Source organism: Ursus americanus, chromosome 26 (assembly GCF_024610735.1).
Source record: "Ursus americanus isolate L20-20 chromosome 26, mUrsAme1.1.p, whole genome shotgun sequence".
Lineage (NCBI taxonomy): Eukaryota > Metazoa > Chordata > Mammalia > Carnivora > Ursidae > Ursus > Ursus americanus.
The window spans coordinates 24,446,269-24,471,849 of record NC_142152.1 but is presented as its reverse complement, the minus strand read 5'-3'; the positions used below and the strand labels follow the sequence as shown (position 1 = coordinate 24,471,849).

Here is a 25,581-nt window from a genome sequence, read left to right as displayed (position 1 = left end):
AACAACCAAAAAAGGATTAGTAGCTAACATCAGAAAGAAAGATAAGAACTCAGTAGAGAAATAGGAAAACAACAAACAAACAAAAAACCATAAAGAGGTTTACACAGAATATGAAACACAAATGGTTCATGAACATATAAGAGCCACTCAACCTCATTTGCATTAAGAGAATAACAGATTAAAATCACGATTAGATAAATTTCACACACCAGTTGGGCCACTTTATTTTTTTAGTTTTTTTAAATTTTTAAATTTTTTTAAATAATTTTTATTTTGTTATATTAGTCACCATATAGTACATCCCCCGTTTTTGATGCAATGTTCCATGATTCATTATTTGCATATAACACCCAGTGCACCATGCAATATGTGCCCTGCTTAATACCCATCACTGGCCTATCCCAATTCCCCACCCCTGTCCCCTCTGAAGCCTTCAGTTTGTTTCCCAGAGTCAGTTGGGCCACTTTAAAAGTTTGAAAATACCAAGGGATGGTGATAACTTGAAGCTCTCATCGGATGCTGCGGGATGGTCAGTTGGTACAACTGCTTCGCAACTGTCTGGGGTTACCAAGCGAAGTTGAACTTGTGTGTTTCTTCTTTGCTCTAGAACCCAAAGTAACTCCATACTGTGCATCAGGAAACATACAAAACAAGCATGTTCTTAGTGGGTCATGTCTAAGAGCAGCTGGGAACAGCTGAAATGTACATCATTAATTAATGCATTGTGATATAGTCAGACAAATGGAGTACTATTCAGTAGCAAAAACAAACCAACCATCACAACACATCACTGTCAGCATGGATGCAAAATTGCAGGTTAAGGGAGAAAAAACATGAGGCAAAGTAATATATTGGCATGGTTAATTCCTACAAAGTTTAATACTAACAATCTATTATTTAGGGAAACCTACATAGGTGTTAAAACTCTAAGAAAAACAAAGATGCGATAAATATAAATTCAAGATATTTCTGTCCCACAGGGGCTTCTAAAATACCGCTGATTTTTTTTCCTTTACCTTAGTGCTAAATATATGGGTTTTTAAATATTATTGTTTAATCTTGAAATTGGTTTAATGTACCACTTTATGAAATGTTTCTACATAATAAAAAAAAAGTTTCAGTGACAGATCAGTCTCATGAATACCCCATTCTGGTTTGGAACCTGTCTACCTTATGATCTCTTTCTTTATGTTAAGCTGAAACATTCAGCTCTTACTCTTATTTGGTCTTAGAGAATCAGATCCTGCTTACACATGGCAGCTTTTTAAGTACTCAAAGACAGTTTGCCTTGTCCCCTTTTAGGCTGCTTTTTTTTTTTTTTTTTTCCCCAAGATCAACCTTCCTTAAATCAGGTTTCCAGATACCTCACCGTTTTGGCTACCTTCCCTTGGACACTGCAGCCAGAACCAAGTGCAACATTCCAGTTTGTTCTGGCTAGCAAAATGTCTGATGGGACTATTAACTTTCTTGTTTGGGACACTGCATTTATTGATATAGCCTAAAACTGACCTAGGTTTTTGTAGCCTTGTACACCTCATGAATTTATCTTGGGCTCTGCGTCACTTCAAACCTGAAGTCTTTTCACATAAAAGTCTATGTAATAAGATTTTCTTTCTCATCCTATACTTGTCAGGTTAATTTTTTAAAAACTGTATTTGGGGGGCGCCTGGGTGGCACAGCGGTTAAGCGTCTGCCTTCGGCTCAGGGCGTGATCCCGGTGTTCTGGGATCGAGCCCCACATCAGGCTCCTCTGCTGGGAGCCTGCTTCTTCCTCTCCCACTCCCCCTGCTTGTGTTCCCTCTCTCGCTGGCTGTCTCTATCTCTGTCGAATAAATAAATAAAATCTTTAAAAAAAAAACTGTATTTGGGACTTCACATTTATTCCTATTGTTTTATCTTGGAAATTTGGTTATGTTGTTCTAGCCTACGGAGATCTTTTCAGTCCTGATTCTGACATCTGTGTGTTACTTTTCTTCCTAGATTTGCATTATTAGCAAATTTGGTAAACAAGTATTTCATTAATTGAGCATTTATTTAAAAATGACCATGTATAAGGTAATGTGCTAGGTAATACAATGTTCAGCGCAGTAGTGAATAAAAACATTAAAATGGAGATACTCCAGGGTAAAGACTTCTCTCCAAATAGTTAATGCTCTCAAAATCAAAAACTTTTGATATTTGATAAAAATTGGCACAAGATTTACAATCTACGTTTCCCTTTAAAAATTTCCCCCATTCTCACAGTAAACTGTCACATCTTTGTTGGCAAGACCTAAATCTATACCTTCAGCCTTGACTAAATGTTTATATGTGATTGACTCCTCCATTTGGCTGCTTCACCCTCCACAAAATTAAGCTACATGCAGGATTTTCTTTTTACCAAAACCTGCCCTTTTCCCTTTATTATTATCTATATTGATTAATGACTTTAACATCCTCTCATTCAGTCCTGACAAACTTGAAGTAGTTGTTTTTCAATTTAAAAAATCATATTGATACTTTCCTTGGTATAGACGGATGTAAGATCCTGTTATTTTAAAAAGAAAATTAGTAGTATAATGATATAAATAAAAATTAAAATAAATATTCATAACCTCCATCTAGAAATGAGCATTTTTTATTGCTATTTACCCTTCAGTCATTGTTCCATGCATTAGAGAAACAGTCATTATTCACTTGCCTGAATAAGCAAAACTTTTAATATAATGTGAATGCACATAGATAAAAGAATAATAAGGAACTATCTATGTGATTATCGCCCTGTCCAGAGATAGGTATGGCAAATACCCAGATAATCCTCATATGCTCTCTCTGTGACCACTTTCTCCCCCTCTACAAATGTTTCTGTAGTGACTTAGAGTATTATAGTTCCTTTTGCTTGTTTTTTAAACATTTATTTAAATGAAGTAATATACATCCTTTTTGTGTCTGGCAAATTATTTCCTATATTATGTTGGTGAGCTCTATTCACATTGTGTGTGGGACAGGAGTTTATTCATTTTTATTATTGTGTAGTATTCCATTGAGTAACTGTGCCACAAAACACTTATCTCCTATAGTATTGATTAACATCTGGGCGACTTCCAGTGTGAGGTTATCATGAATCGTGCTGCTACGAACATTCTTGTGTACGCACACATGTATTTCTCTTTGAAATGAGTCTAAAAATGGAGTTGTTAGTAGGACATCTATATATGCAACGTTAGCATAGGAGGTACGTTTCCAGAGTGGTCCCATGAATTAGAATCCAGCAGCTCTCTGTGTGAATCTTAGATGTCCCATATTCTCACCAACACTAAGATCACCAGTTTTATTTTAGCCATTCCAACTGGTGTGTGTTGCTATCTTCTTGTGGTTTTGGTTTATATTTTCTTAAAGTGTCATAATGTTGAGTGTCTTTTCATCTGGTATCTTCTATATGACTAAGTCTCCATAAATATCTTCTCCCAATAAACACCTTACCTTTTTGCTCTCTTAAAAATGGAAGTTTTTAATTTTAGTCTCTTTTCCTTTAGCATTCATGCTCTACGTGTCCTAATGAAGACATTTTGGCTTACTTCAAATTACTGAGGATATTCTTCCATAGTTTCTTCTAGGGGCTTCACTGTTTTATCTTTCACGTTTAGATCTACCATGTACCTTTAGTTGATCTTTGTGCATAATATGAGGAATATTTTCTTTCATGAGACACCTATCTAGATGACCTAGAATAATTTTTTAGAATGACCGCCATTCTTTCTCCACTGTGCCACCTTTGTCATGAACCTATTGGATGTATATGTAAGCGTATGAATGGACTGTTCAGTTCTGCTGATCTAGGCATCTATTCTGCTGGCAATGCCATGCTCCCTTAATGACTGAAACTTTAAGTCCTAACATCTGTTGAAGTCCTTTAGTTCTTGTCCTTCAAGATTGGCAAATGTGTGCCCTTTGTAAATTTACTTCATTTCAGTATTTGCTTGTCACTCTCTACCAAACAGCAACAACAAAAACCCACTTCCTGAATTTTGACTGCAAGAAATTTGAATGGAAAGGTCAATTTGAGGAGAATAGATACGTTTATTGTATCTTCATTATATCTTAATATATTTTATTCCTCTGATTATTTAATGACAGCCCATTGGCTAAGTATGGTCCTCTGCCTATTTTTGAAAATAAAGTTTTGCGGGAGCAAGCCACACCCACTTGTTTGCATGTTGTCTATTTCTGCATTGGCATTACAGGGCAGGGTTGGGTGGTTGTGGCAGAGACTATCTAGCCTGAAAAGGTAAAAATATTTAATATCCGACCCTTTAGAAAAAATACCTGCTTGCCTCTCATTTGAATATTGCATATTTCTTTTCATAATGTTTTGTATTTCTCTGTGTGGGACTCCTTACATATTTACTTAGAATAGTTTCTAAACACGTAATGTATTTGGATGTTGTTATATATGATATATTTTCTGTTCATTGATGTTTAAAACATACTATTGAATTTTTTATACTGACTTTGCCCCCAATCTGTAGATTCTTTTCGTTTTTCTATGTATAAAATCGTTTATCAGTTTTTATTTCTTCTTTGCTACTTCTCATACATGTTTATTAAATTGGTGATAATGGGAATCCTTGTTTTGTTACTGATAGTAGAGGGAGAGCTTTAACATATCACTATTATGTAGGGCATTTGCTGTAATTTTGTTGAAATAACTTTCATCAGATTAAAGAAGTTTTCTTCTAGTTTGCAATGAGCTTCTATTATGAATTGTTGAGTTTTGGTAACTGTTTTCTCTGACTATATTGAGATACTCAATATGATTTTACTTCTTTCTCTGTTAATCTGGGAAGTTATGTTAAGTTTTCAAATGATAAACCTCACATTACTGAAGTAAACGCAACCGGTTGTGTTGTATTATTCTTTTGGTGTTTGCAAATAAATTTAGATTAGAGTGAAATCTTGCAATTTTTGTTGTTTTGTGTTGTTTTTACAGTTATAATCCTGACAGAGATTTGGCTATAATTTCCCTTATAGGGTTTGATATCAAGGTTATGCTGCCTCAAACAATGAGTTGGAGAGTGTTTCTTTTTTTCTGTTCTCTTGAAAAGCTTATTTAAGATTGGTATTAGTGCTTCCTTAAGTATTTGGTATAATTTATCTACAAAGTCATGCAGGCATGGAGTTTTCTGAATAGAAAAAAATTTTAATTGAATTAAATTATTTTATAGTTCCAAGAACTTCTCTATTCCTTTGAGATATATAAAATAGTGGCAGAACATTGCTTTTTCTGTAACAACTAGAAAAAACCTGGATGAATTTAAAAATTATGTATACCTGTTACTTATATCTCTATCTCTGTATCTATGTCTACAAAAGTCATCAGAAAATTGTGAATGTGTAGAGGTCTAGAGGAATTACTTTCCAGAGATGGAAGAGACTCTCTACATGGACAAAGTTTGGCAGCCATGCTCCTCTGGGGGCTTTTACCAAGTCCATTCGTAAGTTGAGGTTTCCACACAGACAGGCAGAAATTGCTGAGGAAAAGAGAGATCAGAGGAGCTTTTAATGGAAGGATGGCATCGCCACTTGGAAACTGGGTGGGTCCTAAATGGATAGCTATTATCCCCCACCATATTTCTCCACAAGACTCTTGTCTAGGGTTCTGCAGGAGGGAGACTGGGCCGAAACACTCAATAAAAACCAGAAATTTCTAGTCGCAATACTTAGAAGCCAAAGTTCTGTGAGGTGGAAAAGTTTATAATAAACACAGAACAGCTCATACCTTTGTGACTTAGTCTAACTAAAATGACAACCCAAAATGTTTACACAGCTCAATTCCTAATTAGTTCAAAAGAGCCAGTCACCCTCCGTGTCTGCCTGACAAAGAAAAGTCATGCCCTCTGAGGGAAAATATTGACTCCAGTCTCTATTTTCCTTTTTGGCATACATAAAATAATTATGCAGCATATGAAGAAGGAGGAAAATGTGATCCATAATCAAAGAGGAATACATATCCTGACCCCCAGATGATCTAGATGTTGGGATTAGTAGACAAGGACTTTGAAATGACTATTACAATTTGTTATGGAAAATAGGGGGAAAAAATGGATAAATTTGATGGAAAGGTGGCGAATTTTGACAGATAAATATAATTTTAAAAAATTCTCCAAGCAGATACTATGGGTCTGAAAACAAAAACAGCATCTGAAATTAAGATTTCATGGGAATGGCTTAGTATTAGGTTGCACGTGCTGGATAAAATAAGACAACTCAAAAGTGAGTCAATAGAAATTGAAATGAATGAATAAGAAGAGTTTAAGAGACGTGCAAGACAGTCAAACATATAAGTGGAGTCTCAAAAAAGTAAAAAAGCAAAAGAATGAGACTTAAGCAATATTTGAAGATATAATGGGCAAGAATTGTCCAAAACAGGTGAAAGCTAGCACTACAAAGATTTAAGAAGTTCAGCATGCTCCAGTCAAGATAATATGAGAAAAACTATGAACTAAATAAACTATGGCATTTTCATCATTTTTTGAATGTTCTCAGCTCTTTGTTTCTCTTCTTCTAGTAGTCCTGAAGGTACAGTAGACCTTCTTAATGTATCTCCTTAGACTCTTATTCTCTTAGTGCGTTTTTTTTTTTTGTATTTTTCCATGCTTTTAAAAATAAGTGCTTTATTCTGAACTCTTTCCTTCTACCCAATTGTCTTTGAATTCACTGATTCTCTCTTCAACTGCAACTTAGCTCTTCTTGTTTATCCATTGAGTTCTTAATTTTGATTATTGTAGTTTTGCTTTCTGAAATGTTGATTTGATTCACTTCTTTTATAATTTCTAGGGTTTTTTTTAACACTTCCCACTTGAATGCTATTTCTTCACACATATTCATCAAATGTTTGTCTATTATTGATACTTGGTTCAGCATTTATTTTTGGTAACTCCATTATCTAGATATTTGATTGCTTTGTTTCTTTGACTATCATTCCAGCCCCCCATCACAGTTTTGTATTGTGTGTATGTGTGTATTTATTTTTGATTGAGTGTAAGGCATTGTATATAAATAATTTGTAAACTAAGGATAATGTTACTTTTCCTCAGCAAGGCTTTACATTTGCTTGACAAGGGGATAGGGGCACAGACAATCTGGGCAACATTAGTCTAATTTCAGGATTTGAAATTATTACCTTTATCTCCTGTGAGTTTTGGTGTATTTCTGATTTATTGCTACTCTTATGGTGTAGCTTTTTGAGGTCTTCATATAAAGCATTGGGATCTTGGATTTTAATTCTTGTCTCTCTACCATAAAAGTTTTTCAAAAGTTGTTCTTAGGTTCTTAGCCTCTCAGCGGCTTTTCTAGAATCTGCACTCTTACCATTAAAGTGGCCCCAAAGGTCAGACACACCTCTCGGGGCCTTTTCTCTTAAATCTTTGACCTATAATTTTTTACTGTCTCCTTAGGACTCACAGCTTCAGGAAATCTTAAAAAAATTTTTGTCTAACTTTTCTATTTGTTTTCAGTGGGAGGTTTTGCTTAAATTACCTATTTTGGCAGTATCGCCAAACACAATTCTAAAATAACTATTGTGTTAGTTAAGTTTGGATGCTTAAAACAGCAAACACCAGTGACTTGAATACCATAAAGGTTTATATCTCTCTTACATTAAAGAAGACCAGAAATAATCCATCTAGTGCTTGTTTGGCATTTCTGTGGTCATTAGGGACCTAGAATGTTTTTATATTTCTCTTCTACTAGACTTAGCATGTGGTTTCCCTCCTCAAGTTTGTCACAGAGTCTCAGATGGCTGCCAGGATGCTAGCCACCATGTCCTCGTTAGACACATAAATGGAAGAATGGAAAAAAGAAAACCTACCAGTTATCTAACCTTTTAGGGAATATTTTCAGAAGTTCCACCTAACAGATTTTGCTTTTATCTCATTGGCTAGGATGTAGTGTCAGGATCACCTACCTGTAAAGAGGGTTGGTAATATAGAATTTTATCTGGTAAGTAGTCTCAAATAGAATGGGGTTATGATATTAAGAAATAAGAATAGAGTAGAATGAATATTAGGCAAGTGACCTGTAGTCCCTGATATAGCTCCATAGTATCCTGTCACGTGGTGGACTATAATTTATTTATTGTTGCACATTCATGTTTTTCACACCTTTTCCATTATTATAGGCAAGCTGTGATGAACCTCATTCTGTAAAATTTTTCATACGTATACATTCTTATGATCTATTTAAAAAAATCTCTGTATTATACATATGGCATAGTTTTAATATTGAATGATCCTCAAAAAATCCATGATTGTAAAATATTTATTTATATGCACACACCATAATTTACTGTATTATTCCCTATTATTGGGCATGTAGTTTTTCTCTACTATTTTGCCATTGAAAGTAATACTATTATGAACAGCGTTTCTCCATTTAAAAAAAAAATCTTTGGGTGTACCTGGGTGGCTCAGTTGTTTAAGTGTCTGCCTTTGGCTCAGGTCATGATCCCAGTATCCTGGGATCAAGCCCCACATCGGGCTCCCTGCTCAGTGGGGAGTCTGCTTCTCTCTCTCTCTCCCTCTTCCTGGCACTCCCCCTGCTTGTTCTCTCTCTCTCTCTCTGTCAAATAAATAAATAAAATCGTAAAAAAAAAATCTTTGATTATTTCTTAGGATACTTTAAAAAGAAGTATTTGTTCATTTTTTACCTCATTATTTTTGGGAGCCATTATTCATTCTACCAGAATATTTATACTAATTGACACTCCTTTTAATAATATTTTAGAGTTGTCATCTCAATATATCCTGATCAGGGTTAATTTATGTCTTTATTATATATATTTTTTAAAGATTTTATTTATTTATTCGACAGACATAGAGACAGCCAGCGAGAGAGGGAACACAAGCAGGGGGAGTGGGAGAGGAAGAAGCAGGCTCATAGCGGAGGAGCCTGATGTGGGGCTCGATCCCATAACTCTGGGATCACACCCTGAGCCGAAGGCAGACGCTTAACCGCTGTGCCACCCAGGCGCCCCAATTTATGTCTTTAAAAACAAAAGATATTTGTAATTTTCTAAGTGAAGAATAAAATCAATTGATTTAATTTACATATCTTTGATTACTATTTGTTTTAAACGTATATTCATATATATTTGTTTTGGCTATATTTTTTCTTATATTGCCTATTCATGTCTCTTGCTTATTCTATTGGGCTGATCTTTTTTCAACTAATTTAAATAACTCTTTATAGAGAAATTATATTTACCCTCCATTTGCAATGAATATGTTGGACTTTTTTTTCCAGTTTATTCTTTGCCTTTTAACTTGGTTGATAATAGTTTGTAAGTAGAATAGTATTTCCATATAATATCTACAGATTTTCCTTGTGATTTCTTCCATTATATGCTGTAATTATCCATCCTCCAAAAGAGATAAGTTAAATATTTACCTATCTTTTCTCATAATTTTTTTTCATGGTTTTATGAGTTTTTATATAGAAACATATTTCACACATGTGAATTTAATTACACAAATTATTTTTAAAATGAGGCCCCTTCAGAGGGCAAGGTCCAAATGGTAGTCCTATTTTTGTCTCTAACACTAAGTGCTTGGACCAACAGGTACATCATACCTGTAGTTTAATGAATGTGTACAGAATGAAGTTGTCTTCATGTGCTTATCTCTTCATGAGTTATTTCTTCAACTACACCATCTCTATGTCTTTGCTTTACCCTGTTCCTGGGATCCTGTGTGTTTAAATCCTCATGACATCTTCTTCTTACAATTAATATAGTCATTCTAGTATTGGAAATTTCCCTAATGAAAACTACATGACTAAGCTTTTTGCCAGTCACTTTGTAGTACAGAGTGTGAAGTATGTGGGGAAAAATAAGGGAGGGATAGGAATGTGTGGACAGAGGGGAGGTATTTTAACCACAATTGGTTAAATCAACTGTCTTTTTACATCCTTTTATTCTTTCGTACTTTTGTGTTCAGTGGTGTTAGAGAGCAGCAGATATTTTTAGTAGAAATGCATTTAGTTCAGGTTTAGTGGGATGTATTTATGTTATTTGCAGACACTGGTGCATAGTTAAGCTACTGCTAGCTGTCCTGGTATGGAATTGTTTCTAGGAATGTTGCCCTCTATAACAAATCAACTGATATTGTGATTGTGCAAGACAGATAAGGTTGGAAATATATAAAATCAGAAGCTTACTGCTGGAATAGCCACCCTTACAACTCTCTTATGAAAGAACATTTGACATCCCTTCTAAAATTTTATATTGACTTTAATGAGTTATACAGTTGAAATCTTCTAAATGAGCAATAAGAAGAAATTGTATTCCTGTTTGCAATTTTATATGAGACTATTATCTTTTTATTTGATAATATTATTTATTATATCATGAAGAGATGATCAAAGAATATACAGTCACAAAAATTTAAGAAAAGTATCCTGTAGTTAATTAATAAAAAAATACTCTGCTTTTTTCCCGGATTTTGTGATGTTTGTGGTATTTCTCAGCCTTTTAAAATTTGTAATTTGTTGTCATATCTTTTCAACATTCTGAACAGCTATTCACTTTTATACCTAATTTTTGTATTTATAACTACATGTTCTTTTTCTTAAAGAGGACCCTCCCAAGCTATAGAAACTTCTGGCCTCATAAAACCTGCATTTATTCCTGTGTTCTCTCTTATGCTACCTTATTCACTACAAAGAACTGGTAAAGTACTCTCCAATTTGCAAACCAAAGTCCTTGGATCTTCAAAGTCAACAGAACTCAAATCACATGGAACTTCTATTTTCAGTAACAGTACTACTCCTCTCTCTTTGGGGGTAGGTAGGATGAGGTAGAGGGAGAATTTTGGCAGGTGAAACTGCTTACCTGATCCTCACAATGACAAAGATTGCCAGCCTCTTAGGCTGGGACAGTCTCATCAATCAACCTGTGCTTGAACTATTAGCACTGTCAGCTTCCTCTTAAGAGATGACAATTCAAGGGTAGCTTTCCTCACCCACTGAAACTCCCTCAGTCAAAAGAGCAAAACACTTAATCAGAAGGAGGGGCAGGAATGCATATCTCTGGCAACAGAACTGGCCCCATCTACTTTCAGTCTACAGAGCTTCTTATACTAATTTTTGCATGACTGTGAAAGTGATCCTCAGCAGAAGTTTTCGACTTGCTGGTACAAGAGCTAGGGCAGGGCTTGTGTTCTCTGCCTTGGAAGGGAGTGGTTGTGATGCCAGGAACAGGAGGGTTACAACAACTTTGCCCAAATACTCTCACAAATGATGTCTGATTAAAAATAACAACAATAAACACTTGCCCATATTTGTTTATACATGCATTATCTTTGCAGGATGAGCAGAAATGAAGGGCTGGCTGAGGGTATTAGAAGTGAAAGCTAGTTATTAAGCTTTGCCCTCACTTGGTAATAGGAGGAAGACTGCAATGACTGTCTTTTGGGGTTGTGAGGATTATTTAGATCTGAAAGCAGAGTTGTAATTTTTTGACCCTAATGCAAGTAAAGTAGATGTCTAGAGTGTATCATGTAACCCCTGGTATTATTAACAAAAGCAAGACAAGAGCAAGTATTTACACAATTTGAAGAGAAATCACAGTGCAAGTTGAAACTTCTAGAAGTTCTGATAGCTCATATGGTGTTATTTCTATAAACATTCCCAAAAATCCATTCTGTTGATGGATTTTAAACACTTTAGTGCTTATACATTTATTCCATTATTTTGAAAATAAAGAGCTGGGGCCCCTAGAGGTGGCTCGGTAGATTAAGTGTCGACTCTTGATTTCAGCTCAGATCATGATCTCCAGGTTGTGGGATCGAGCCCTGCATTGGGCTCTGAGCTATGAGGGGAGTCTGCTTGAGCTTTTCTCTCCCTCTCCCTCTGCCCCTCCCTCTGTACTCACTTTCTCCCTTGCTCTCTCTCAGATAAAGAAATAAATCTTTAAAAAATATGAAGAGCTGAGAATCTGCTTCACAAGTTTCTATTTCTCTTAAAGGTCATGATAGCTTATCACTCTCAGGAGCCCTATCACCCATATGCCTTAGTTTTATTTTTATCTGCTATAGAAAAAACAAAGATCCCATCTTGGGGTGAAACAAGGGAAAAACATGTTAATTGACCTTCTCCTAATTCCTTTTCTCTTTACCTTCATTTCTAAATCACCAGAAGAATTAAAAATGTGCCTCCTGGCCACTTAAATTAATGAAACTGCTAATGTCTAATGCAGGAACATCACCTCCATATGCTCTAGATACATATATGAATAGATGCACACCTGCCCTGAATGTCCGTGTAATCCATGTAAATCAAGGATTGGCTTTAAAATCCTCATTCTCAGAAACCTGAGTTAAGAAGTATTGAAGAGATATGGAAAATGAACAAGCTGTCCTTTGGCCTCAAGACCAGGCACAGAGTTGTCTGATTAAAAATAAACTCTCAATTGTTTTTTTTTAAAGAAGTTTATCTTTACTGTTAAAGGGGGTCCTTGTTTGCCTGCTTTACAGCTATATGATTTCCTTTAAAACAAGACCACTGTAGAAGAGGCATATTAGTTCCATTCTTTGTTTCTTGTCTCTTTTCGGCCAGTTGGCTATATTCATTAGCATTTATACTTGCTCTAAAACGGTTGTTTTCAACTAGGGGTAATTTCATTCCCTGGGACATTTGACAATATCTGGAGACATTTTTGATTGGGGCATCAGGTAAGGTGTTGCAACTGGCATCTAGTAGGTAAAGACCAGGGATAGCACCAAATATCCTACAATGCGCAGGACAGCCATGAAAACAAAGCATTATCTGGCCCAAATGGTTAATAGCACTGAGTTTGAGAAACCCTGGTCTAAAACAGTGCACATAAAGTAGAAAAAGTAAAATCCTTTTGATGATGATGCGTTGAAAGTTTTACAGGCAACCTGAAAATGCCTCCCTTCTACCATGAGCTCCCAAGTCTCTTGTGTCATTGTTAATTATGGCTTCTTCAACTGGCTCAAGTAAAACAGGTTCTGATTGCTGAACCCTATTTTCATTTTCACTGAGAAAGAGGAATGGGTTGGGGTGGACATCTTCACCTCTGCTTGCTCTTCTATGATGGAGTAATCTAGTTGTTGTTTTAGAGAAATCAAGTAGGTGTAAAGTCTGCCATAGCTTAAGGCAAGTAAGTGTATCTGTAATTTTTATAATTTCTGTAAGTAAACTAGAGGTCTGACTTTGTATGCACAAATTCTTATCTATCGCTATTAAGTAAATATTGGTTAATTGTAATTAATTGTAATATTGGTCAATTAGTAATACTATCTTATAGATTAAACTCAATATAGAAATAACATGACATTATTTAACAATTTTTTACAGTCCATATGGATGACTAAAAGTAAATTTGTGGAATTGTTAGGAATGTTTATGGAATACATAATCGGGGGTTTTGACTGAATTAATCTAAGTGTTTTTGAATTAAAGATCCATTTGATTTGGAAAATCATACAACCATATTCATCCCATCCCATATGTCTCTCCATTATGCTTAGAGCTTGAAGAAAATCTAGTTTATTTGAATTCTGGAACCATTTCTGAATTTCATAACTACAGTGGGATATCAGAGGAAAACTAGAAAGATAATTGTAACACCAGAAATTGGTCCTGTAATAAAGAGACTAGATAAATGAGCATTGTTCATCCTATGTATATAACAGTGACATAAAGTTACTTAGAGTATGGAAGATTTCATAAAGAACAGCAACAGACTAGTATCTGTTCCTTTAGAAAGCAGAGCAAAAGGAAGTGAATGATTCACAAATTAGAAGGGATTATTTCCTGAAAGTGGGTTGGTCAAATGTTGTAATACATTACTGAAGGAAAAATTGTCTCTTTTTTAGAGTTTTTAAAAACCAGAATATTCAACTTATTTTCAACAGTTTAGATATTCTTTTTATTGTGGCCTGTGTCAGTTTCCAAAGGCTGTTGTAACAGATTAGCACAAACTGGTTGGCTCCAGCCAATAGAAATTATTCTCTCACAGTTCCAGAGACCAGAAGTCTGGAATCAGTATCTTTGGGCCACAAATCAAGGTGTCGGTCAGGTCAGAGGTGGTAGGGAAGATCTTACTTTGCCTCTTTCACCATCATTCCTTGATTTGTGACCACATCACTCCAGTCTTCAAGGCCAGTGTCTTCAAATCTCTTTTTGCTGTCTTCTCATTGCCTTTGGGGGGTAGGGGGGGGCAGTGTGTGTGCATGCACACGCTTGTGTGTGAAATGTCCCTCTGCTTTTCTTTTACAAGAATGCGTGAGATGGCATGTAGGGCCCATCAGAATAATCCAGGATAATTTCCCCATCTCAAAATCCTTGACATAATCACATCTGCAAAGACCCTTTTTCCAAATAAGGTAACAGTTAATGGGTTTCAAGAATTAGGATTTAAAATTCTTTTTTTAGGAGGGGAGACTTTTTATTTTTTATTTTATTTTTTTGTTTCTTTTTAGCCAACCACACAAATTGAGGAATAACCTGTTTCCCTCCTTCATGGGTACCTTCCAGCATTAGGATTTTGTGATCCAAAGATTGTGACCTTTGGAAATTTGTTTCATCCCTCCCTAAGCCTTGATTTTCTCACTTATGAAATGAGCCTAATAATGGTATTTAGGCCAATAAGATTGTCGCAAAGATTAAATGACGCAATACAATTAAAATATTTAGAAGAGTTACTGTTATATAAGAAGTTCTCGGGAAGTGTCAGCTATCAGTACTTGTTGGTGCTGTTTGTGTTGATATTATCAATATTATAAAAAAAAGGATTATGTGAGAAGATAATTGGGTACTTGCTTGGTGGCCTATGATATAATCCACATTTCTTTACTGTTACTTTATTTTGCTTTGATAAATTTAATGAAGGTGAGTCACAGAAGTAAAGTGGTGACTTAGTGTCTCCAGAATGTGTTTAATCTGCTTTGTGGAGTTCATTTAACTTTTTCTACAATAGGGACAGACTAAGTTAACCCCCAAATTGAGAGGGCAACTCAGAAACCAACTTCTTACAGAAGTTCCCATTAAGAACAATAGCTTTAGGAATAGCAGAGATGTAGTATTCTCTCAAAGAAGAAATCATTCTATACTCTGAAAATGTTTGAGTCACTTTTCAACTGCTTATGGATATACGTAAAATCTCAAATTTTTAGACTGTAACAGAAATCTTTTCCTGCTGAATTTGAGTACCATCCTTAATGACTTGGCTTGTTTAATATCAGTCTCCCATTCAAATTGGCCTTTCTACCTCTAACACTTTAGATTGTCCTTTCCCCCCATCATTATTGCAGCAAAAGGACATCTAATTTGTTAGTGATAAAACAGCATATTGTCTACAAAACATTTTCTAGCCAAAGGTATTACTGGGTTTTCTGGTGACATTCTGTGTTCTCACACACATTAGGTGTCATCATTTTGAAGAAGGAACCACTGGGCATATTGCACTAATTGGTAGGGGACATAATTTCTTCCACGGGCTACATTAGGCCACTGACAGAGACAATGACAGGCCAGACTAAAAAATAATATTAATCTGTTTTCCATTATTAATATGATTTTTAAAAAATAAAATTTCAAATAATATCAAGGGTGCACCATTGGGAATACTTCCATTTTTCTCTGTGCATTTCACCAAGAAATATATAACCATATGTAAGCTCAAGTGCAGTGGCATCTGTAGACCTTTTGACATTTGAAATATTATTAAGTTAAATAATATGAAATTGCCGTTTTAGTAGGTCAAAAAAGGTTGAATGTGGTGGTTTCATATAGTACAAGTAAATATACAGCACCCCGTGAAGAAGGAGCTCAGTTTTCCAGAGCTATTAAATGAAAGTAGCTAGATGAAACATTCAACTATATAAGGAAATTTTTGCATTTTCAAGTTACTGATATTTCTCCCAATAAATATAAACTGGGTCCTGTTTCACATCCTTTACTTTAATGTCAATGATTATGGGAACATGCATTATTAAAAGAAGGGAAATGAGCTCAAGAAATTCATAGTGGGGAAAGCTAGGTAAACAGAAAACAATGAAAACTGCAGATTGTTACAAACTTTGTAATCATTTCTGTTTGACAATGTTTATCTCTTTAAATGTTTATCTTCTTACCCATTTTTATTTCATTTTTATGTGTCTCATAAAGTTGGATATCACTCAAAGTTTAGCTCTTTGGTGTCTGAACGTGGAAAGCAGATTGCCCTGGCATTTTTATATACTGTAGGAAAAGGAAGTCATTTTCATTTATTGAGATTTATTATTTGAATATGTTTTCCAATATAGCAAAGCACACCTACAAAATTTAATGTACATGCATATGCAAGTACACTATTCCGGCACAGCATCAGGTAAAATTTTATACTTTCTGTTGGAGAAGATGCAGACACTCAAACAGATGCACACACTTCTGCCCTCCCACCCTCCACACTCTCCCTTAGTGATCAGTGATATGGGGAAAGGTATTATATTTTCCATAAAACCCTCCAAACATCCATTCAACAGTTTTTAGGCTGGGAGTTGTTCTGTAATGGTAAGTAGTTGGGAAGATGGAAAAATCTCTAATGGAAGAGATTATTACCTTTGGGGAATGTTTGATGACTCAGAGAAGGAGAATGACTTTGGGCAACAGGCACACAGACCTATTATTATGGGTTTCACTAAGAAGTTAGGTTTTACATTCATATGATTTTTGTTTCTTATGGCAAATATCATGATTTTCTTGTGTTAATGAAGTTTCCCTGTGAGAAATTTCACATTAAGAGACATATCAGCTTGTCATTGATCACTTCCTTGAGTTCTTACCAGCTTTTGTTCTATCACAATCGTCCGATTCTTATGACCTAGTTGGCAATTTCATGTTGTACCTTGTAGCACAGTGCATTGTGGGATGGATGTAAATGAGTCAACTGAGACCACCTCATAATTTAAAAAGCAATCTCACTCTGAGTCCACATGTGTACTGCCTACCATTAAAAATGGGGGGAAAAAGGAAATGACTGGTTCAATAATTTATGAAAAATATTACGGTTTTATTGTTTATGCATTTTTTTTTTTTACAACACCCATCACTGTAGCACCGGGGCACTCAGATGAAAAATTGGATTCAAGCTCAAAAATAATGGGGAGGAAAGCAAAGAAACATCACAGATGCTTTGGGGAAAAAAAAAAAAAAACCTGACCTGAACTTCCTTCAGAATTACATGGAAAGCAGGGAAGTGGGTGAGGGTGGTAGAGATCAAACAAGATTGGTCATGAGTTTATTTGTCTTGAAGTTGGTTGATGGATACATGAGATTCCTTATTCTCATCACTCTACTTTTGCATATGTTTGAATTTTTCCATAATAAGTTTTTCTAAAATTCCAGGATTTAACTATTTCCCAGCAAGAGTTTATACTCTAAATATGGAAACAAGAATGTTCGTTTGTGCATGTATACTGCAGTCTCTATATTTTATAAATATTTCCTATATCCATAAAATCTTGATATCCACATCTTTCTTGCAGTAGCTTATAAAATTTCCAACAAGTAAACATATTCAATGTTTCTGACTCTGCATCCTATACACTGTCAGGGTGATTTGTCATGAGAAGACAGAAGTCATAAAAATCACAAAAGAAGAAGCAAGAGGGATACCCTAAGCTATAGACTAAAGAGAACTGGAAGAATGAAAATTTAGATTCTGAGTTACTCAACCCATTTTTTCCCTGTAGTAGCATAAAGGTTCCAAAGGCTACCATATTAGATAGTCACTAATTTGGAATCTCAGTGCACTTTATGAGCTTGCCTTTGTGATGTACCTGGAGAACCTAAACATGAAGCGAATGGCTTGAAATCATACAAGTGTGGTTGGTACTGGAAGACTAGACTAGAATTGATCTGATTATTCTTATCCCCGTCACTGATTATTCTTTAACTGGATGTGAACAGCATTATCAAGAAGTACTTCCTACCTTCCATGATATGTCCATAACATTCAGATATTAAGATTGAACTTGTACATACTAACTTTCAATTATACAAGGAGAGAAAAGATACATTTAGGTCCCTGTTCCTGGCTGTTACTGGTAGAATCTGTCAGAACAAAGCTTTAATCAAACTTTTTTTTCATTTTGTGTAACCATAACAACTTTATCATTTATCAAGAAAAGGTTATCTATACCTAAATAACTTAGTTCCAAGGCCAAAAAAACCCCACTATGTATGTATAACTCTAATAGAGATTATTTTGTCAGTAGTCTCTATTAGAGTAATACATATTGTTTTGAACTGGTTCTATCAAATACCACATTTCTGAATTTGATTTTGCAGTACTGTATTTAGTGCAGCTTGTATATTTCCTCCATTAACACTTTCTTGATTCTTATCCGACGTAGAATTGGCTAATTCTTCTTTTATACCATACTGCATACTGCAACTTTATTTATTATAGCAACTATACCACGAGTTGCCTTCTTTAGTTTACACGTTTGTCTCCCCCTACTGGACTCCAAATTTGTTTTAGGCCAGTAATCCTTTTCAATGCCCTGCAAAATGACAAGCTCTATGTAGGTTTTAATAAATGTTTGTTGTAAGTAGATTGGCAAATTGAATAAATGTCTTCTGGTGGCTGACCTTTTGAGTGAATTTGAGCTTATTTTATTATGTAAGGAGATGACTTTGGCTGTTTCCTATCCTTCTTCTCACCCTGCCCATATCCTTTCACTGGGGCTACACACAGAAGAGGAAAATACTTGACCCACTGACTTCTAATTTCTCGTCCTTTCACTGAACTAACCTCTACATTCTTTGTGTTTCTCTGTTCTCCCAATATTTAATATATTAATTAATAGATCCAATATCTATTGTGATCAGAGAATCAAATGTTATTGAATGTGCACTGCCCCCCCAAATCCTTATTATATTCATTCTTCTAAATCCAGCCTTGTCTTCTATTTTTCTGCCTTATGCCTTTTCTCCCCCACCCCCACTGCCTATTAACCCTTTCTAGAAGAGTCATTTTGTTTAAAAAACCAAATAGCTTTGATAGCTCCCAGACCCATAGTTCTGAAGTCCCATGTAGGAGAGAAATAGTTCTATGCTGGGTGAGTAGAGTCTCTTAAATAAGATGCAAGGTAGTGCCACACATAATGGCAGGCCCTGGCTTTTGTTGAGGCTTCACTTTGACGAATACATTGTCCATTAAAATATCAGTGGTTTTCCTCCTTTGCTATTGAGCAATTTTTACCCCATTCTGGTCCAAGAAAGCTTAGGAGATCAATTGTTTTCTAGGATCCAGGGATATTTCTTTCTAGTCTCTCAAGAATCATGGAAGATGCATGAGTGGTTATATGGTGAATAATTTATAGAGTTAAGGAACATGCCTCTCTAAAGTGCTCTCAAATGGGTTCATTTCAGGGTTAAGTGTGGTTAAAGATTTGGGTCGATTATTATTATTTTTTAGGCAAAGTTTGTGCATTCCTAATATCCACCATTACAGGTAATCTTTTCTGTTTTCCACTAAGTAACCAAAGTTTCCTTAAAATCATTTAGAACAGGTCGGTAATTCATACTAAAATCAGATCTGGCCTGCTAGGAATATTTTTTTCCAGAGGTTTTTATTAGAGGGGATCTGTTGATACAGATAGGTCCAAATAAACTTACCAGCCAGGATTGCTTTTTATTTTGAAAATTTTTAGAACGAGACTAAGTTTCTTAAAAACATGAATACAGGGGCGCCTGGGTGGCACAGCAGTTAAGCGTCTGCCTTCGGCTCAGGGCGTGATCCCAGCGTTATGGGATCGAGCCCCACGTCAGGCTCCTCCGCTATGAGCCTGCTTCTTCCTCTCCCACTCCCCCTGCTTGTGTTCCCTCTCTCGCTGGCTGTCTCTATCCTGTCGAATAAATAAATAAAATCTTTAAAAAAAAAAAAACATGAGTACATTAGCCGTCAACATGAGATAAGTATGGGAAGACATCTTTAGCTCCATTTTATAGGTAGAAAATCAATCCAGAGGTTTGTTTCTGATCCTATGGGCCTATATGGCCCCAGAAATAGATTCTGTCTCTGATGATTGAAGTCCGCTAGAACAAAACATCTCTTGATGATTGCTGAATGCCAGTTTGCTAAGTGGGCTGCTATTATTTAACATTTATCAAGAAGAAATTGAGATACTTGGGTTGAGGAGTTCAGCATCTTAGATTTGTGTATCATTTAGTTCATTACTGATGCAAAAATCATGAAGTGTATTGGTTTTACTTTGGGAAAACAGATTTTGAGTCTTTAAATCATGATAGAAAATTTCTCCTGAGAAAACAAAATAAGAGTATTCAGGAATTTGTACACATCTGTTTTTAAAATAATCATTTAGCTAAGTGGTTGTGTCTTGATAAAAGACTACAAGTATCCGTCTAATAAATGAGGCTGGATTTTAAAAATAGATTTGAGTTTCATGCCTTATATTGTGTCCGTAGAAGACATACAAATGCTTTCCTGCCTACTACCTTTTAGAAAAGCATAGGTTTTACTTAATTTACCAAAAAAAAAATGTGTCTTCAAAACTGAAATAGAAACAGAGCAATAATTTATCATTATGGTATTCTGCCATTAGCCCAGTTGGATGGTTTTATGTATGTGTTGCATACTAATTCTAAACTATTATTTTAAGAGCACCATGGGCTTAAGGAGGTTTTGAGAGATTGTCTTCTTAGCCTCTCTCCCTCCCTTGAAAATAAGCCCACTGATAACATTTTCATAACCTCCCTTGGTAACATATATCATTGTATAGTCATCCTCATTGCAGGTATTTTATCCCCATATCAAATGGGTATTTTTTTATGCTACGGTAATTCTATTAGTTTCACCATCTGCACTGAGATTAGAATAAAATACCTAGCTTATTTTCTCTGTGCATCAGTGTCTACCAATTCTTGGGAGAGGAGCTGTGGCTTCCTTTGCTCTCAGTAAGAACAAGCTACTGTGGCCTCTGGAATTGCATGAACCAGCATGAATCTTAATATATTTTGTCATGCTCAGTTCATGTACTCAGGATATGAGTGAGGCAATGTAGAAGTGATTTCTTAAAAGGCAACTGTAAAACCGTTTATAAAGAATGGCCTATTTTATTTTAAAACTAGTATCAGCTGGTGGTTTCCTATGAGCTATAGAGTGGAACAAAGTAGAAGAAAAGCTGTTCCAAAGATGATGACTTTTTGACCATTTTCCTTTGTTTCTTTTGGTCTGCTTCATTGGGTCAAAGAGTTAGGGAGAACGGAGACATTGAGTCAAATTTTAGGCGAAGAGGATGAGTTCAACGTATTCACCCTGAGAGCTTCTTGTCCTCAAGGAATTCATCTTGTTCAACTTTACAGAGTGTTCTTCTCTATTCTCCTGCCCTTCCCACCACCAACCTTGGCTGTCTCTAGAGGTTAATAAACTATTCTCAACAAAACTAAATAACATTCCGAGAGCCTCGAGAGCCTCGTAGGACCAGAGAGGTTTGGGCAGCTGGGGGTGTGGATTAGCCATCAATTCAGATCTAGACCAGGTCAACAGCAAACGAAGGCTGTTGTCTTGAAACAGCTGTTCGGTGGCCTCCATGAAATGATGGCTTCCATCCAGTTTCTGGACAGCTGTCTTCCTCACAGAAAGCATTGCCACAATTGGCATTAATTGGCTCTCTTGCTCATAGCCTCCTGCAGGCAGTTCATTGAAATTTCTCTTTTCTCCCTTCCCTTCTCCTCTCCACCCTCCTCTTCCTTCTCTTCATTTCTGCTTTCCCCTTCCGGTCCTCTCTTCCCTTTCCCCTTCTCTGTTTTACCAGTAGGTGGCCTGGAAACAAAAGAGTAGCAGCAGTTCCTCCGGGAGAAATGCATTAACACCTCGGCCTGTTGTTTTCTGCCAGGGCTTGCAAAGGGACCTAAGACCAGCTGTTGGGATAGAATGCTCATACCTCCCACAGCGTCTGCCTTCTCTGCCCCAGCCCTGAGCTGCTTTGCTCAAGGTGTGTCAGAGTTTACTCTGGGGTTGTCTATTTTATCCATTGAGCTTCTTTCATCACAAGGCAGGGAACACGGCTGTGTTTGTAAAATGGATGGGCCCACAGGGAATTCTGAATGATTCAGTAGTGGTAGTACAAACCCTTCATTATAACTCCCTCTTGCGCACAACCAGGAGTTAGGAGAGACGGAAGGTCGTGCGGTTTTTGATTCCCTTCTCTGATAACGAACTGTGATATTTGGGGGGTGGTGTGTATGGCAATCATATTCCCAAACCCCAAATCAACACACCTGTCCTGACCAGACATTTTTTTATTTATAATCTATTTATTTGACACGTTTATTAAGAATTAAGCTCCATTTTTAAACTATATTTAACATTGTTTGAATTACAAGGAGTAAAATTGTGTGAAGTAAGACTTCTTAAAAGTCCGCAGCATGAATTATTAACTCCACAGAATTCTTTGGATGTTCTTTGGCTCCTTCATAAAACACTAACGAGATAGCAGTGACAGTTTCCACCCCTGAAATTTCCAAGTCTGCTCTCAGGTTATCCACCTTCATGGTCTCTGTCTCAGCCTGAGTCAAAAAGTGGACCAAAGGAAGACTTATCACTCATATTCTTTCTTCTCCAACCAGAAGGAAGCAATGATGGCATGATGCTCTCTCTCTATAGAAAGAGAATACAATTAAACAATTTTATAGCGGTTCTGCACTTACTAAAAACCCCAAAGCATTTTGCCCTAAGCTGCCTTTGTTTAGAATTTGAAACCTGTGTACAACGTTGTATGGAGAAGTTCAACCAACATGCCACACATTGGTTTGCCATTAGCTGATTACAATGTTGATTGCTAAGAATGCTTGTATGGCCAAGAAGATATCCAAGCCTTTGAAATGACCATATGAAATCTAAACCAGGAGCTTGAATTGGGGCAATATTAAACAGATGTGAAATCCCAGATATCCTTTGCAATTTAGAAGGTAAAATAATTTAGCACAACCACTTTTGGCAAGGGTTTTGATTTTCAGAGTATGACCAAGACCCACAAAACAATTACACAAGAAAAAAGTAAGGTTCAGCTTTAGGGAAAATATCCTAGCATGAGCTCTGACTCTATAGCCTTCATGATCCACTTTCTCTCATCTATATGATGGGGCAAATCATTCTCTGTCAACATATGTGTTATTTTTTTACTTTATGGTTATAAAATCACTTGAAAACCCAAATGCTGAATACTGTTAATAATTAGAGCAAGCAAACTGTGTGTAAAAAAGGGCTTTGGAAAGACGTAACTTCTAGAATGGACAGATGGTCTAACAGGTAAAAGAATGGCTCTCAGTTTTGTGGTTCATTTATTCATTCATTTAAAAAAATGATGGGAGAAATCTGAGAAATGATACGAAGAGGTTGGTTATGTGTCTATTTGTTCTTCTATTTAAAAAAAACCCTCAAACACATCTGACTTCCAAAGAAAAAAAAGAAAGAAAGAAAAATAAAGGAAAATAAAAAGACCAAAAAAAAAAAAAAGCCATTCTGTTTTATAATCATTTGTAGTTTGGGTGTGCCTTGAGCTTTGCATTTAAAAAGAAAACATTTTTCTGATTTTCTACCAATTCCACCCCTTAGCTTGACGTTTCTAATCATATCTTTCTCCTTGAAAGCAAATGACAAGTGAGAAAGAAGCTGTTAAAGTCTCCGCCTTAAATGAGCACTGCTTTCATTCAAACAGGTCAAAATGAATGTTTGAGATTTTAAGGCTGAAACAGTGAGTGGAAACATCATTTCCTGCCTCCAGACCTTCTGTCATTGTGGAGTAGGACTTCATCTGGCACTGTAGCTTTCCCTTCTACGCTAGTTAAAATGCCATGTTGTCACTTCCCTCTTTTTGTCTTTTTTTCTTCAATAGGGACATTGAGAAGATTGAGAGATTGAATGGAGTAAATGTATATGATCTATATGAATAGTATTCTTTAGCCAACAATGTATACTAGTTGCAGGAAAATACTTTTCTATGTGGTTTATATGCATTTTTCTACGCTCTGAAATCTCTCAAAATGTAGTCCATGGAATATAAATCCAAGATTCCTAATGGGCTAAACTGGCGGAATCCGGGTTTTAAGACACTAGGGAATGGCCAGGATTGTGTCAATGGGAGGGGCCACATCGTGGGCCAGCCAGGTGTACAATTCTGGGGTGGCCTAATCATATCATATTGTATGTGAATGGTGCCCCCTAGTGTGGAGCAATGCATACCCTGCCCATTGGTCCATTCAGTACATCCTCCGTGAATTTACTCTGTGCCAGGCATGGTCCTAACTGGTGGAAGAGAGCAATGGAGAAAGCAGATAGGAATCCCTGGTCTTGTGAAAACTAAAAGCTTTCTCATTGGGTTTTTTTTTTTTTTTTCAAGGCAAAAAGCACTGTGCCAACCAAATAAAGTGCATATATGTGCAGAATTTGGCCCATTGGCCCACCAATTAATGACCCCTGCTGTAGTCTTTTAAATTTTTTCTGTAATCTTGCAGTTTATAGCCACAGGGACCAAACACAAAATATACTGAAGACACGTTTGCACCTCCTGCTTAGCTTGTGCTTAATGAGAGCACGGTGTACATAGAAAGGTTTCCTAATTAATTTTCAATTTAAATTCTATATCCCCACCCCAGTGTCTGTACGTACTACTCCTTCTTCCAAGAAAACATAATTCTTAGAGATGATCGGTTAAGTAAGCAAGGAAGGAAAACTAGAATGAGGTGGGGGTCATGGCATTCTGCCAAAGCATCGTCTGCCTAACTAGACATTGGTCCTGGAGACTCGTGGCAGAGGCGAGCCATGGAGCAATGCTCAGTGTGGCTCTTGAACCCATTCAAAGTCTGCTCCTCACCACCTACAAGTTTAATTAAAATTTTTTTTCAAGGAAAAAGGAAGATTCCCTAAAGCTTCAGGTCTCTTAAGGATTATGTTAACAGAAGCAGGGAAAGTGCAGAATTTAAAGAGCTCGCTTATAAAGAAATTTATTTCTCAGTCTTATGGCATCTTAATGCCATCTGATAGAAAGGTTTAATTTAATCTGCATATAGGCAAAATGGAACTAAAAGGTCTGGTCACCTAGCTACTTTCATGGTTGTCTGGAAGGTTTTTTTTTTCTTTTCTTTTTTGCATTGGAAATTTCAGTAACACTGAAAAGAAAACTTGTATTAATTTTCTGCAAAAAGCTTTAGAGAAATGCTGTGATGGGACTCAAAGAGTTGAAAAGTTTTCCACCTCACAACTCTGAATTTTCTTAAATAAGATCATGACTCAAAAATATTTAAAGAACCTAGGTCACAAATCTGACGAGAAGCTGTCACAGTATAAAGGTATAAAGACCAGATGTAAGCATCCGCATCTTCCAAAAAATAGAACAGAGACCATCCCTGAGTACTCTTCCTCTTTTCTACCTGCCATCCAGTATCCTTGCTTTCCAAACCCCCCTCATAAATGAACGATAACAATCATCATCATCAGAGGAGAGAGTGTTTCCCTATCAATTTACAAGTTACATTAAATTACTTTTCCCAAAGTCTGGAAGCATTTCCTGA

At 36.1% G+C, this 25,581-nt stretch overlaps 1 long non-coding RNA gene across 1 annotated transcript in view; it reads left to right on the top strand.

The window, feature by feature from the left end:
* LOC148107702 (uncharacterized) overlaps positions 1–25,581 on the top strand; it is a 449,136-nt gene that overhangs the window by 181,618 nt on the left and 241,937 nt on the right. The gene's annotated exons all lie outside the window — the stretch shown is intronic.